A 17,345-nucleotide genomic window follows, 5' to 3' on the forward strand; every position below is an offset into this window, starting at 1 on the left:
TCATTCTACCTAAAAAGATACCGCTTTATGCATTCTATTTACACACAACACAAAACAAACAAGTTACTAGTGTACTGGCTAATACTGTACATGCAATCTTACATGTAGAAATATATCTACATTGTACATGTGTACCCATCCTTTCTAGATGTACACTATATATTCCAGGATTATTATTTATGTTTTCTTTTTTTTCTTTGTTTATGTTAATTTGTTCGACATTGGTGTTTAGATCTGACCTCTGTTTACTATCATTGGGTAGGAAATTCAAAATTTTTTCCAACTGTACGTCAATGACACTTTCTCCGCTTCTGAACATGGCTCTGTCGCGTTAATTTCTGAGGCACATGTATGCTTATATTTAGGTGAAGAGGTTTCAACGGATGATAGGGTAGAGGAATCAACACCCTCATTTCTGATATTGTTCAAAGAAGAAAACAAATTAGATCAAACAACAAACCACAGGGTCAATACTGATGCTGTGGTTATATAAGAATGTGGTCTTTAAACATTTTAGTTTTTTGGAGATATATAAAGTCTAAACGGATAGATAATGTAGGTGTTCAGATGTTGAAGATAAACAATGATTTTGTGACGGGGATATGGAGAAAGCAGAAGTATTTGCAAAGCATTTCCAGAATGTCTTTGCCATGGAAGATACTGATTCCCAACTCCCGGATCTACCAGATAGTCCATATCCTGACATGCCCCCCATCAGAGTTGATTTAGAAGGTGTTAAGAAATTATTACTCAATATCAACACAACAAAAGCCACAGGACCCGACCTGATCCAGAACCAAGTTCTCAAGATCGCAGCTGAAGAGTTATCCCCAATCCTCCAGTTCATCTTTCAACAATCGCTGGACTCAGGCGACCTTCCTCTCGACTGGAGGAGAGCCAGCATCACTCCCCTGTTTAAGAAAGGTTCAACCACTGATCCAGCATTTCTTTGACGAGCACCTGTTGCAAAATCCTGGAGCATATAATTGATAGTAATTTGATGAAGCATCTTAGTAAGAATAACATCCTCGCGGAAAATCAACATGCTTTCCGGAAACATCGGTCGTGTGAATCTCAACTCATTCTGACAGTTAATGATCTGGCTAAGAGTCTCGACACTAATACAATAACAGATTTGGTCGCCTTGGATTTCTCCAAAGCTTTTGATAGTATTCCTCACCACAGACTATGTACTTCACAAGCTAGAATTTTACGGCATTCGTCACGGCGTAAAGCAATGGATATCGGCCTTCTTGACCAAGCGTCTTCAGCGTGTGTGCATCAACGGGAAGTGTTCCGATTGGCACCCTGTTCTAAGTGGTACTCCGCAAGGGACGGTCCTCGGACCACATCTCTTCCTTCTTTTCGTCAATGATATCCATGACAATGTCAAAAGCACCACAAGGTTATTTGCTGATGACTGTTTGTTGTATCGCCAAATAAAATCAAGTGACGACGAAAGTGCCCTCCAAGACGACATTAATACATTGGTACAATGGTCACACTGGTGGGGTATGAAATTTTATCCTTCTAAATGTGAATCAATGCGTGTCACCAGGAAAAGAGCTCCAGGCAGTACATCATACAACATTCTCGGCATCACCCTTGAAGAGTCTAAACAAGTTAAGTATCTCGGCATTAATATTCAAAACGATTTGCGCTGGAACAGCCAGACCCACCAAGCAACAACGAAAGCATCGGTTTTCTTGAACTTCTTCAGACGAAATTTTTCCAACTGTTCAACACCTGTGAAGGAAAAGTTATATTTAACCCTTGTCCGTCCTCACCTTGATTATGCTACCGCTGCTTGGGACCCATACACAAAGAAGAATATTTCCTCCATCGAACAAGTCCAAAGACGGGCTGCTCGTTTTGTTACAAACACATACGACCAAGAAGCAAGTGTCACCCAGCTGCTTAGTTCACTAAATTGGAACCCACTTCGACACAGACGGGAAATACACCGCTTATCCTGTTTTCATAAGATGCTCCATAAGGAAATAGACATACATCACACAGACCATGTTTGCCCTAAACCAGATCGAAGTAGGCGGGGGCATTCAAATCAGTTTGAGGTACCAACTAGCAACACAGATATGTACAGGAATTCCTTCTTCCCTCGAACCACAAAGACATTGTAATCTCCCAAGTTAATTCAGCTACTTTTAAGACCATGGTTTCAAACCATATTCTCCCAAACTGAGTCCACCGTCTGCCGCCACCTCCAGTTTAAACTCCGCTTGGGGTCTTTTGGAGGATACACTACCAAGACAGTACGAAGTACCAAGTTCCTTTCATTAGCACAGTGACCGTGTACTTCAACAACGTGTATGTGGCAAATATGGAAATACATAATTACATTACATTACAGTATGCAATTTGCTTTGCGTATCTTTTTTAGCTGTGTATGAAACGTTTTCAAGTAATTTACTTGGATAGTAGTGTTTTTACATTTTTCTTTAGTTATTTACTCTGTGGCCTCCAAACAATATGAAAACCATGATATAGCGCTCTGAGTAAATCCGAGAGTACTATGAAGACCTATTAAATTCTTCCCTAAATGAAGTCTTCTTGAATTCTGAATTGATATGCATTGTACGCTTCTGCTTAGTTCTGGGATTGCGTGTCGATTGCGTGTCGATAAATTGTAAATTGACCCTTGGGATTGGAAAGATTTTATGCAGATTACATTCATTATCTTTACATCATGTACCACTTCATTCAACTATCAGTAAGTCGATAGAAAATAAGATACCATCTTAATATCGCTAAGCTTTTGTGTGCGTGTGTGCAATTGGATCTATCTCAGATGCTGATTATGTCTCGTTTTATGCTCTGTCATTGCGGTTTTGGACGCTAGCTGGCAAACCTACCATTTTCGGTTTCAGAAAGTCACGAAAGTCGTTCCATACGGCTTACCTATGCTACGTCTAGACAATGCTTTGAATGAATTGTCATTTATTAGAACACAATGGAAATGAATGATATGCACACCAACACACTTCGTGGATATTAATATCAACAGGGAAGGGGCACTTCAATTTCTTAACGTCAACTTTCATGGTATATACAATTATACAAATAAAGTTCATTTCTGCGTTGTACGTTGTGAAATAGATGGCCAGGACACTCGTGGCTTCGGTAACTAAAATATACCACACCCAAAGGCCAACAAAGCAGTGTTCACCTACATGTATTGAACGCTATGCGTATGGGGCTGCTGGTCGCAGTTATGTTTACCTCTGCTATCAAATATAGTAATGGTGTGCCCCAAGGCAATGTTTGATAAGGTGACACGACATTTGAAAGGTTAGAGTTGTGATTGGGTTTTACTTTTATATGTATTGTTTTAGCGTGCGGAGCAATTGTCGCAGGAGCTTAAAGGGTGTGTACAGTTCTGGTTGAGGTGAGGATTTAGCTTCTAACGTTTAACACTCTATGAGATGTCAAAGAGCATGCCGTTCTAAGGGGTATCAAAAGTTTATTCGATGAAAATCGGTTTTGAAATGGCTGAGATATCCAAAAACAAGGTGAAACAAAGAGATCCTAATAAAGTTGTGGCATGTCGCCTTTTATTATTAGCACTTTTTTGGATATCTCAGCCATTTGAAAACCAATTTTCATCAAAAAAACGTTGAATCCTTCTTAAAATTACATGCTCTTTCATATTTCATAAGAGGCTTTTCATTATCTCACTTAGGAATGTTCAAAACATGGATCCCCACCTCAACCAGTACTGTACAGTCCCTATAATGTCATGAAACCGGCCGTTTGAAACACCCTATAATCGATTATGCAAATCGCGAACCTGCTTGACATGGAAACACGCAAAGCAAAGTGCCGACAGAGATATAAGCCGCAAAAAATAACCGCGTACATTATGGTGTAGGTCTGTGTCTCACCTCCCTGGTTATACACGAATGGTATACTCACATGCACCCGAACAGGAAGAATGTGGCACGTGTATCGGTTGGGAGGTGGAAATAATATGGTATCGGCTTGACCGCAAGATCGGTCTGTATCTTGTCGTCTGCGGGGACTACGTCTGGCTTCACGGAATCCTACGGAGGAGTGCCGTGAATGTCAAAATATGATGAAAACTCCTCTAGATACGAGGATCTTTCTGTCTAGGTCGGCAAATTCGATGTACACTGCGGGCAACAGTACCTCTTTACCCTTCAGATGAATAAGATACTCGTGACTATTAAAACAGCCCACAGTACACGTAGTTTATTCCTCACGTTGGGTTTGCCCGACCAGACGCTGTGCGCTACGTACATACAGCGACTGGGCTGTGTATACTTGGGTGTGCATCGTATGTACAAGTGTCGGAGACACGTATACTCCGAAAAAGTTTATTGTTTGCGCCCAGTGGAGCTTTGCGGCTTGAATTCGAGTAGAAACTTCAGGCTTTTCCCACCTCCCTACACTGGGTCACTGCTGCACCGCACACATCGGGCAACATACATAGAACATATAATAGGCCTATTGTATGTACTAGATGCGTCTACGGGCAAATACATGTATACTGTAAACAACAATTACGTAATTGCTAGTAGAATTCGCGCGCAAGTTTGGTGCCACAATTCAATTGTACGTCGTGTTATCACTGTCAGTGGCGTAGACAAATCTTCAAACATGGGGGAGAGGGAGGGTGATTTGCCTCGTGTCAGAGAGGCGATCCTATGTATGTTTCATACACACTTTTTAATGGTTTAATGGAATTCTTTATTTGAATTTCATTCAATATCGGCACCAGTTTCACAACGAAACGAGTATCAACAAAGATAAGCAGCTGTATTCTTCCAATTTGTGTTGCTGAATCACATTTTTCAGCATACAACAAAATATTTTATGCACATCACCCATGTATACAAAGTGATACAAAAATCTGCATAAATCTCATAATAATAATAATAATATAAAAAGTTCTCCTGCAATGATCAACTTGATCACACTGATCAATATCTGCTATATTAGACAATTGCACACTTGATAATACAGCATTTTACCATAACCTGCAGTAAACTAAAATCTCATATTTTTAGCCTATTATAGCCCTTACCCTATATATGATTCCGTTATACAAAACAAAATACTACTAATCACTAGTGCGTATTATGCTTCATCATAAAATACCAAAACAAACAAAAACTAATGTCTTATACCCTGTTAGCACTTCGCCATCACGTACCCTAAAAGCCCTAACTACGGACTACCCAACCCAACCCCCCCCCCCCCATTCTAAACATCTCTTTAATCTACTCCTGCTCACCTCCAAACACTCACCAGACAAAAACAAAAAACCAAAATACACACACACACACACACACACACACAATCATTATCATCAACAACAAACAAACAAACAAATACCTTGTATACATACGGTTATACAGCTTGTTATTCCGAAGGTTCGTTATTCCGAATTTCATTTTCGGATTAACAAATCTTCGGAATAACGAAACTTCGGAATAACGCCACAAATGTCCGGATTAACGAACCCTTTTTCATTTTCGGATTAACGAACCTCTAGGTATAGGGAATTTGTCTGATTCGGATTAACGAACCTTCGGAATAGCGAACCTTCGGAATAACGAACAGCACCCATACATACACACCCACATCAGATCACACTGCGTCATAGGGTCTACAGTTATCCGTTCCTTGATTTACACCAGACACCGAAACTGACCAAACGTTCGAAGTGGGGAAAAGAGAGAATGTGATAAGCAAAATATATTTCTCTGACAAATTTGTATACATATTTCCCTACCAACTACAAATATAAATCATTAAATTTACAAATCTCTACTAAACATTCAAGTGCTCTTATTTTTGCAAATGGAACCCAAGCTTCCCTGCTTTTATCGCAGTTGAGAGGTGAAACCGCTGTATTGTGTATTTACGTGGTAAATTTATGATCGTCATGATACAACACTAATAATCTCATAATCTAATTTCATAATACAATCCTTAGCCGGCGTGCTAAGGATAATATTTGAGGTATAGAGCTTATGTGCCACATGTTTTTGTCCTCCGTGCATCCTGAATTGAATTGAACTGAATTGAATTGAATTGAATTGAATTGAATTGAATTGAATTGAACTGAATTGAATTGAATTGAATTTAATTGAATTGAATTGAATTGAATTGAATTGAATTGAATCCTTTGCCACTAAGCTGTGAAGCTATGCCACGGACGCTTCATATTTTCGAAAGAGATAGACACGTCAAAAACCGACAAATTATGTATGGTTTCGTCACACCAATGGGTAAAAACAAGTGTCATGTCATGTCCTAGCGAGACCGCTACCACCATTTTCTGCTTGGTCGCAAATAAGAGGACAAACGTGTCGACTGCAGTGCGCTTAACGCGGTAACTCTGTAATAAATGGTAAATACCATATCTTGATAACAACACTGTTCCAAAGTCAATCAAAGCCTAGCATCATTGTACATATCATGCGTATGTTGAATTCAAGATTGCCGTTTAAACTAGCTTCTTTGCTGTTGTTGTTGTTTTTCCTTTTCCTTTAGATTTGTGAAAGGAATAAGCTCGAGTGAGGGAACCCTGGTTCAAAACTCAATCATCATGACTATTTTGGTCAACTGAAAGGTTTTTCTACGCTCAAATTTGATTTTAATGAGATGATGATTGAAATGCAATGATTGCAATGATGATGGAAAGATGAAATATCATATCAGCGCGAAGTCGTGGGCACGTTTGGATCTACGCCAGTACACAGGTAGGGTATGTTATATTTTCTGTGATATTTTGATTTCCCAGTACTTCAGGGATAAGATGTGGGATATTAAGGTCTGTTACTACTCTTTTATTTCATACGTTGGGTTAGACGTTTCTTCTGGGGACAATATTGCACGAAACAAACTTTGGGTTTTCTTTCTGAATGATTTGAAGGCTTATTCAGCCAGGGAGCAATACCAGTTTTACCGAGAGGTCCCTTCTATCAGTATTTAGGAAGCGCTGCCTGGTACCCATTTATAGGGTCGAGATATCGGGCAAGAAATATAAATAGATAAAACTATATATATATATATATATATATATATATATATATATATATATATATATATATATATATATATATTGTTATGAATTTGCTTATAATCACATCAATCAGTATTTGTGATCGGCAGTGGTGGCGTTGTATGATTATGTGTGTGATCAGCCAAGTGATACACGTGTGTTTGTAAACACGTTATAGTAGTAGCTCCATGGTATAGTTTTGTATCGCTGATTACGCAATCTTAATGTTGAGCTGTTCGTGGTTTAAGCCAGTTCGGAGTTAGCTCATGGGCACATTGGTCCGAATGACCTTTCTTTTTTCTCAGTCGGTTAGGGGCACTTCATTCGTTTTGAGAGCGACATAACGCATAAGCTTTACGTAAGGAACTCATTGATCCTCTTCAAACAAAGAATGAACTTGTAAACACCAGATGGCCAGAATGATCCGTCAAGTAGCACATGCCAAGCATCCACTTCATTATTTTGCGTTGAATGTATTAACAACCTCTTTCTATTGATATTGCCAAATACCACTTTTCTGCTGTCAGGTGGATGTGCTGGCAAGCGGCATTTATAAGGATTACATGAATAATCATTACATCACAGATGCTTATCCGAGTGAATTTAAAAACCAACATGCATGTTGGTCCGAATGACCTTGTTTCTGCTCATGCGCAAAGTGGAACTCCGAACTGGCCTATTGGCTTTGAACCGCAGGCTGTATGATTTGACACAGGTTGAATTTAATGTTATGCATAATGGATTATGTTAAACTTGGCGTAGCTAATGGAACTTTCCACGTACCTGAGTATGGGACTGGAAGTTAGTCCATGTTAAAGGGACTGTACAGTACTGGTTGAGGTGGGGATTCATGTTTTGAACATTCCTGAGTGAGATAATGAAAAGCCTCTTATGAAATATGAAAGAGCATGTAATTTTAAGAAGGATTCAACGTTTATTTGATAAAAATTGGTTTTCAAATGGCTGAGATATCCAAAAAAGTGCTAATAAAAAAATGCGACATGCCACAATTTTATTAGGATCTCTTTGTTTCACCTTGTTTTTGGATATCTCAGCCATTTCAAAACCGATTTTCATCGAATAAACTTTTGATACCCCTTAGAATGGCATGCTCTTTGACATCTCATAGAGTGGTTTCTGAATATCTCGCAAAACGTTAAAAGCTAAATCCTCACCTCGACCAGAACTGTACACATCCTTTAAACTACATTGGTCGTGTCAGTCGACAATATCTTGGAACCGTTATTATTCATTTTATATATAAATGATATTGTTTATTCGGCCCCATTACTACATTTCACACTTTTTGCGGATGATAGGCCTACAAATATTGTATTTTCTCACAGAAGTTTTGATACCCTTGTAAGTATGTTAAACACGGAATTATTGAAAATTCCTCCATAGTATAAAAGTGAAAGATTTTCATTGAATATTTCAAAAAACTAATTATATGTATTTTAACAGTTCACATTCTCAACCTGATGAATGTAATATTTGTATTGATAGAAAATTGTTAATTGGACGAACGTCTACTAAATTTTTGGGAGTAATTTTGAATAATAAATTGTCTTGGATGATCATAAAGGACTATTAACAACTGTTATATCCAGACAGATTGGTATATTATATAGATTGCGATATTTTTTATTGTCATCTTAATCATTACATATGCTTTATAATGCACTTATTTTCCCTCATATTATGGCTTATTGTATAAGACGCAGGTAAATTTATTGTTCTTATTGCAAAAGAAGGCGATCAGAATATGTTCACACTCCACGTATTCAGCGCATACGACCCCGTTATTTAAGCAGCTAATTGTGTTGAAATTGATGATATACATAAGTTTCAAACTTCTGTACTTATGTATAAGTATACGCAAACTTTGTTACCACAGTCCTTTCAAAACTTTTTCGATTATTCACAATGCAAACATTCATTCGTACCCTGTGTGTACAAGACACTCGACAGATTTTCATTAATATTAATCCGAAATCCCTTATAGCTCACAGGTCAGTGAGGCATCACGGACCTGATACATGGATTGTTTTACCCGACTCCCTAAAGACACGAACATCTGTTTTCTTTCAAAGCTAGTTTAAAGAAACATATTTCAACTCAAAATATTTAGTAAAATAAAGTATAGTAAATTATATGATTTTGTTTGTGTTCTGGTTTGAAATTATTAGTATCATTGTACTGATGTACTAAAGAATAATTATGTATTATAAAATGGTCCCAACACAAACATTCAACTCACCTGTTGCACTCGTACAGTACCCACTCACAACTTCTTTTCCCTCTAAGGCATGCATACTGTTGTAATGTAGAACAAAAATAAAAATCTGTACTTTCTGTGAGAGGCAAACCTGAGTTATATTTCCCAATGAGGCCATCAGCCCAGTCAAGCTATGCTTATGTTGACGGTCTCCTGCTTCCTACTGCCATATTTGTATTATATTCAACTATAAATGTTTTACAAAGATCTTTGTTATGCATTTAGTATAAACTGCACTTTTGTTTTGTATTGTTCCTTTGTCATTTGGTTATGTTTGATTTAAATTTGTCACATTGATGTTATTCATTTTTTGTTTGATTTGATTTGATTTGATTTGAGAAGCAAAAATAGATACGAACGAACGAACAATCAGACTCCGGTTAGAGAGGACCGTTATAGCCTTCTCAACGTACCTGTCCACGGTCTTGAGAGAAGTTGTATTCCTTAAGGTAATTATTCTCCTAACTGAATTAAAGTGTTTAACAGCAGAGTAATCCGAGAGATGCCATCCTGCTAGCCTGTTTTCCCTCGACAACGACAACGACGACGATAATTCCGTCGACTTGGCCAGGTGAACCACCAGGCGGTCTGGAGCCAACGCCCATCTGTGAGTGCTACACGGCAACCAGTGGGAGCCACGCCGACGTCGACCAGGGGCGTCGAGACAGTGTGAATGGCAACCAGCATCCGGCGGCCAACGCCCTTCTGTTTGGCATAGTCGCGGAGCTGCAAGCCGACCTGGGATATCGTCGCCCGCTGATTCGTCGACGACCCATCGACTCATCGACTCATCGAAGCGTTCTCCACGTGATAGCGTCTGGCGTCGCCTCCCCGTCACGTCGCAGGCGAGTTGGGCCCTGACGTTGGGTTCTCAAAGGGTAAAACCTTAGCCAGGTATTACATTATCTACAGCACATCTAGTCACCTTTCATTGAAACGATCCCATAACCTTGAATTGTTATGGTTAATTTCACTGTGATGCTCTAAGCAAGAATGATTATTTCAGATGGAAACGGATTGTAGAGCGAACTCGTAATAAAGCAATGGAAGATTTATCTGTTTCTATTCAATTAGACCGCCTTGAATTCATTTATGTGAACTTATAACAATATATATACTTATAACAATATATATACACACATATATATATATACACATATTATACAGTAAGAATATGTTTAAATTTTATTGAAAGCCTGTTGTTCATTCATGTATTGTTTGTTGTTGTTTTGGTACCTCTTTTATTTTTAGTTTGTTTGTATCTTTTATGATTGTAGGAAAATGTAACAAGACCAGTAAAATAGGAATTAGCAGTAGGTCAATGGTTTTTGCCATAACCCCCACATCTGCTGCGCTTTCTTGTGTCAGATGACAATGATGTCATCACTTCGTGAAATGATATTTCGAATATTGTATTTTACTTATGATTCTAAGGTAAAATAAAATATGTAATGTAAACGCTGGAGGTTTTTTATCATGTTTATGCGGTGTTTTTTTTTTTCAAATATATGAAATAAGCTTGAATATTTAACTATTCATTATGTAGTTGTAGACCTAATTGTTAATCTATAACACAAATGCTGTATTGCGTTAAATTCATGTGCTTTTTCCTTCCACTCCTCCCCTGAAAGATGACATACACTGTACACTTGTGATTATAATGGCTGTTTCGTCTTTATATACAATGTATATGTAACATAATTATATTCCTAATCCGAAGCAAACATTCCTCATTTTTCGGGCTACCTGGAATCTTTCATCTGTCCTGGAAGACGACATATACTTCTGAGGTATTTTATTTCGGGGTATATTATAGTTCGAAAGAAGTATATTACGTCGTTGTTTACATATTGATTTATTTCAAAAATCGAACCTATATCCGACCACGAGCAGGACACAATGCTGTACACATAGTTGTTAAGTCCTAAGGATGTCCCAATTTAGCTTCACAAAAACGGGCCAACATCTGTTGCAAGAGTGTTTCCATTGTTTTAACTTTCAGTTTTGACATTAATTGAAAAATTTGATTATCCGCTCCCCTTGGATTGAAGGCAACAGTTGTATTGATCAATATGGCTGCTTGGAAATACGGACAATGGTTTCTGTATTATCGGGAAAAATTCAATTGTTTATTGGTGTAGTATAAACCATGGAAAAAGATGTGAATGAAAACATTATAACCTCATGAATAATTTCGTAGGATACGTGACTAATCCTCTATTTTTCAAAGGCATGTGCAACTTTGAAACTCCTAAAACTCCATCTTTATCTGATATGAAGGAAACATCTTGTGCTATATTAGACTTAATTCTTCTTATCCTGAATCGTATTGCCTTCCAACTTGGCGACTAAACAGCCGCTCCCCTTGTTCCTCTCGTCGCGTATATGCAAACTCTGTTCGGTATATTACCAACACAAAGAGACAGACATTGACTACACGCCACATCGAAGCGCACAACTATTGATATGTCAGGTAGGTACAACAATACAAATTAAATTTCCAGAATTTGAAGGTAATATCTTTGCCATGTCAGATTGGAAAGAGACATGCTGGTAGTGAAAGAAAAAGAGATGTAATATACAGGAAGTAATGGAGAACAGAATGATTTGCATACGTTAACCACAGGGAATCTAGATTTCACGGGGTGTTTCTGCTTGTACACACGATACATAACACGGGTCAAATAGAATATTTTCACATTAGAACTGAAACGTCATAGATGAGTAACATTCAGCAAATTTATTGGAAGATGTCAAATGCGTACATTTTATTCAAATACCATGCATGTATAACGTGTCCGACTGTCATGCAGTATATCAGATTGTTTCTATGTTTGTTTGGTTGTGTTTTTTTTTTCTTCTTTCTTTTTGTTCTGAAAAGAATACAGGCCCTATAGACAAATTGAAGAAAACTCACAACCCAACCTTCATCCCTCTCATTGATATTCTCTTGCTTTCAAGAATATATACTTTCACTGAGTAGTGGTTTGACTTCAACACACTTTGAATACATGTCGATCTAACTGCTCTTCCATCAGATTGTCAAATAATGGGTGATAAATATCGACGCATATCAGGTCTCCAGGGATTTCAATCGTAATAATTACATATTTTTGAAACATTTTGAATATGGAATGGACATACATTTCCCATTTGATTACGTATAAGCGTGTATGTAGGTATATATAACTACTATATGAAAGTATCTTTACCAATTATACTTATTATGATGCAAAAACAAAAGAGAGATACATTATGAACTGTACACTATTATACTGTTGTCATGTCAAAATATTACTTATATGCAGGACAGTTATGCTTTGTTCATCTGAACTGTAACGTATCCGAGATTATGTATAGCCCGTTTAGTCCTTAACTGTCCTCGTCTGTTATCATTCATGAAGTATACGTGTAAAAGTAATTGTGGCATCTAAGATGCGGATTCTAGGATCTCAATGAAAACTTTGATAAACAACCTAGGAATTTCACATCTTGAATACGATAACTATACCTAACTGTATAGTGTAAATATATGTGCCTCTGGTATCTTTGCACGACAATACGCAATGGGCTTATGGATTCTGTGTCAGCAGTGTGATTCGCCGTGTACGAAATGTTGCAAAAGGCATTTCCGTTTACGTTATTGCATTCTTCTTTCAGGGACAAGCTAGAGAACTGAGTACAGCTGAGTACAGCTACTGGAATAATCACAGTGCTGTAGGCGGGAAAAGTTATGCGACATATGATGGGTTTTGCACTCCAGATCTAAATGCAGGGGTACCTCCGGACATTCGCCGACACCTGTAAGCGATAGCTGTGGTCAGTATCATTACCAACACGAGACCTGCAACAACTCCAGCGATGATATACACCGAGAAGTCTTCTACGGGTGATGGGATAAGAAGCGATCCGGAGGATACAACGAGATTTGATCGCTCGTTCCGATTCCCAGCGTCGTCGAACGCGACCACTGCAAACGTGTACGTGATCGACCCTGATGATTATTAAAAAAAAAAAAAAAAATTAAGAGAAAGTTTGACTTAGTTATCAAAACAACAATGTAGTTGTAGATTAAGTGAGAACGTAATCATTGATGGCTTATCATATTATCATAAATTATGTTGGGGCTTGGAAGAATCATTCAGGTTTATCGGTTGACATTCGGGCAGTGTCTCAAAGAGATCTGACTCATTTCTCCATACCTGTCAACGAACATACAGAATAGTAGGAATGATTTAATTCGTCTCTGGATGTAAGCATCGGTTTTGAACTCCCATCACTATGAAAGTTTCTGCTTGGTATAATTAATAAGATTCGTGCTTTCACGTGATTAACTGTGTCGCGCGGCCGCAGAGTAGATTCGCTAACATACAGTTCTCCAGCCTTTACGCAACACACGAATCTAAGCATTTTTTTTCTCTTTCACGTAAGCCAGTAGATTTTTTTTTTTAGTATTCCCAAAATTTTTTCGAAGTGTTTTGCCTCCATATTTTTGATTTCATATGACTACTTATCAACTTTTTATTGCACGATTTTAAGGATTATAACGTCAAGGTTATCTGTTTTGCTATGTACCTCACATTTCCATTTTGTACGATATATTCTGTGGACTGGAAATACAATTTGTTGAATAGAAGAAAAATGGATTGAAAAATGAAAACAACCTCGAAGGAGGCATAAATGTATATCTATGTCGGGCAGATGATTGATATAAGCCTGTACAACCAAGTACATCTGTATGTGCATACGATGATATTTCCATATGCAAGTTGAAACACACTTTCATATACATGTGTATACTCACCTGAGGACAGACAAACAATAATGAATAAAAGTTCTTCCACGATACACAAGTAAACACTTAACCAATGAAAGGTCAGTTTCATTACCCGTTTGATTGACGCGGATGACAAAGAGTTCGACATGACCACCCGGAGAGGGCGCAGTTACGTCACCCGAGACAAACCAATCATCGGGCACAGTTGGACTCTCTTCGAAGTTCTGACGCAGGTCCGTGAAATTTGTGGAATATCTTATTTCATAATGCGAAGCTGCAAAGAGATAATCAATAAACAAGCTGATTGGTATGCTAACCATAGCAACGTAAGGAGATATTTCCCCCAATTGCCCAATGTACGTACATGTGAATTGAGTGAATGCAGAAATCATTAGTAATATAATACATCAGTGTGAAGTTTGAGAAAAATCGGACGATCCGTTCAGAGGTTATGAATCTTGAAAGTGTTGGTGCCACCATTCCTGAATGAGATAACTACCGTAGCTCTGACGTCACAGAAAAACAACGATGTAAAATTGAAGAGAATTCCACAAAATGTCATGTCCCTGAAAAGGACACATTCCGTTAGCTTGTTACTGGCATAATTATGATAAGGGTATTGTTTTTCCACCATTTTCTTTGTTCTGTAGTGACGTCACTCATTACAACAGACATTCTTCTCATCCTGTGATGGCGGCACCAAAAGAAAAACACTCTAAGCTATACGTGATTATGTTTAACCAACTTACTTTTATTTCGCTAAACCATGCAATTGATAAATACTTTATGAAATGGTAAATCTTGTATATTATGTGGCTCCAAAGGACAAGAAACTTGAAGTAAAACCAAAGCAGATTTGTCGATGTCCATACCATTTCCGACTGAGAGGTCATCTCCAGGAGCAGTGAAAGTCAAATTGACCGTTTGCGTCACTGGGTCAACATGGGTTCCCGAGAGGTCGACAATTCGTGCTGGCGGGTAGAGATCGACCGCATCTATAAAAGTCGTAAAAGTACAGATGTATATATTTTTTCCAGTTTATGTGAAGTCTGTGTTTAATTCTACTTTGTTATAATTTGTATAATTTAGTATGAGTTATAACCGTACTATTATTTTTTTTCTTCGGATAAATCTCTTTATATAAATTCTAGGAAACAGTTTTCCGAGTGAATAGTGCCGATAATGAAGAGAACATGATCTAGCCTTGATTGCGAAAGACGAGGTGTCCCCTTCACTGAATAATCAGGGTCAGTTTTCAAACCTCTGACTTCAGTTGAGACTGTTGGCATGAATATGTATTTATGTAAATTAGAGTAGCATGTTAAGTCCACGTGGAGCAGAAAATCAGAATAGATTTCGGACAGACATGGCGCTCGAGGGCAAGAATAAAGTTCAGTTGCTGTTTCTCAACTGAGAAAGTCTCGTGGGGATCTGTTTCGTGTCATTGATGATACGTGTGACGTGTTGATTTGCCACCTTCTTTTCCTCGGGCCCATAAACACTGTCGACACCCGAGTTTCTCTCCATAAGAATATTGGAGAATAGAATCATACCTGCGTCACACGTGGTTGCATTCCGGCACTCGAAGCTACCGCCAATCGTTTCTCTGTTGAAACTTCCCGTCTGCTCGTACAAGATTTCCAGTGGTTGATAAACGCCGCCTACGGCGGGATTTGCAGGGGCCGGTGCTCCGGTTGTCAGCCCTACCACGACTCGTGTGCCGTCTTTAGCCTCGACTTCAATCTGTGAAGAGAACAGGTGACAGTTACGATAAGCACACACGCGGCCTCCATTTTATATCCTATCCGAGGGGAAGAGTGTTTTGCCTCTTGCTAGAGAGGACGGTATGATTACACACAACATTCAGCTGACATATTGCTCAGTGAGACTTGGGTATCAACTCGGGCCGCTTGGGTCAAAGGCGGAATCTTGAATGTATCTTTGTTATTTTTGCAGTCCGAAGAGACCATCAATGTGATTTTTTTTTAAATCCTTCTTCAAAATTTTACTAGTTATAGTCAAAATGTTATGAACTCGAAGGGTTGACGTTTTTAAGGCTTTTCAATGGCTAATGAATGAAATTATGTCTCTTTTTAATCTCCAAGACACTTGTCTTCGATTAATATTATAATCTAAGCGCACACAAACCTCGACGCCGTAACGCCCCGATCCGCTAAATTCAGTGAAGTAAGCGGAGTAGGTCCCGTCATTCATTCTAGAATCGGGCTCGGCGCCGTTATCTAAGGGTCGCAGGACTGTTTTCCCGACGCCACCGGCCAAAGAGTTAAGGGTGACAGTTGCTGTGACGTCAGCTTCAATGACAGGTTGGGAACCTTCATCGGATAAACCATAAAGCCGTGTGTGATAATACGTTGTATTAAATGGAAATATTTGGGATTGTTTTACGATGAGGACGTTGTGAGAGAAAAAAAAACTGTTCTGCGCATGTGCGAAACCGCTCATCAAAATCGATCTCTGGTCGTCTGACTCTTCACGTCTCTGTTCTGGGCCATTTTAGCGTCTGCTCAAATTCACGACGCAGAGAGCTACTTGATGCCAAACATTATATGGGAGCGCCAGTTTACTTTCCATTAGATGCGTCTTCGCGAATCTAAAGCACAAACATACATTTTTGTAATCTAAAGCTACATTGCAGCAGGACACAGGGAAAGAGGAAACAGGCCAACTTCGCAAATCGAAAGCTCCCTATTCACGTCAAGTTGTCCAGTTTACTCAATTACTTTTTGAGTTGGTAATTTGCCAGTTCTTGTTTTCGTTTCCATGTGACAAGATGGCTGAATGGTTGATGTTCGTTAAGCGACAAAAAAAAAAAAAAAATGAAAAGTAATGTCTCTGTATATCGCCGCGTCACGAAGTCCGATTGGCAAAGGTAGCATATAATGGTTGTTACTTGATTTCAAGAACCGATTAAGAAAATCATTAACTTACCATGCTTACAGAGACAGCGTTTATCGCGTCAGTGCAGAGATGATCATGATATATTGCATTGGAGCTGCTTATCTTTAAACGCAGGGTTTATATATGAATATTGCTATATATATATATATATATATATATATATATATTTACTTACTTATTATTACTTATTTTCTTACTTATTTGCTCCCGAAGTTTATCACAAAATCATTTCTCACGATCGCATGTCCACTCTCCTCCTGTAAATACTTCCTCTAGCATTCATTTCATCTCGTACCAAATAGTTTGGAACGATAAACGCA

Source organism: Diadema setosum, chromosome 5 (assembly GCF_964275005.1).
Source record: "Diadema setosum chromosome 5, eeDiaSeto1, whole genome shotgun sequence".
In the NCBI taxonomy this organism is placed as follows: Eukaryota; Metazoa; Echinodermata; class Echinoidea; order Diadematoida; family Diadematidae; genus Diadema; species Diadema setosum.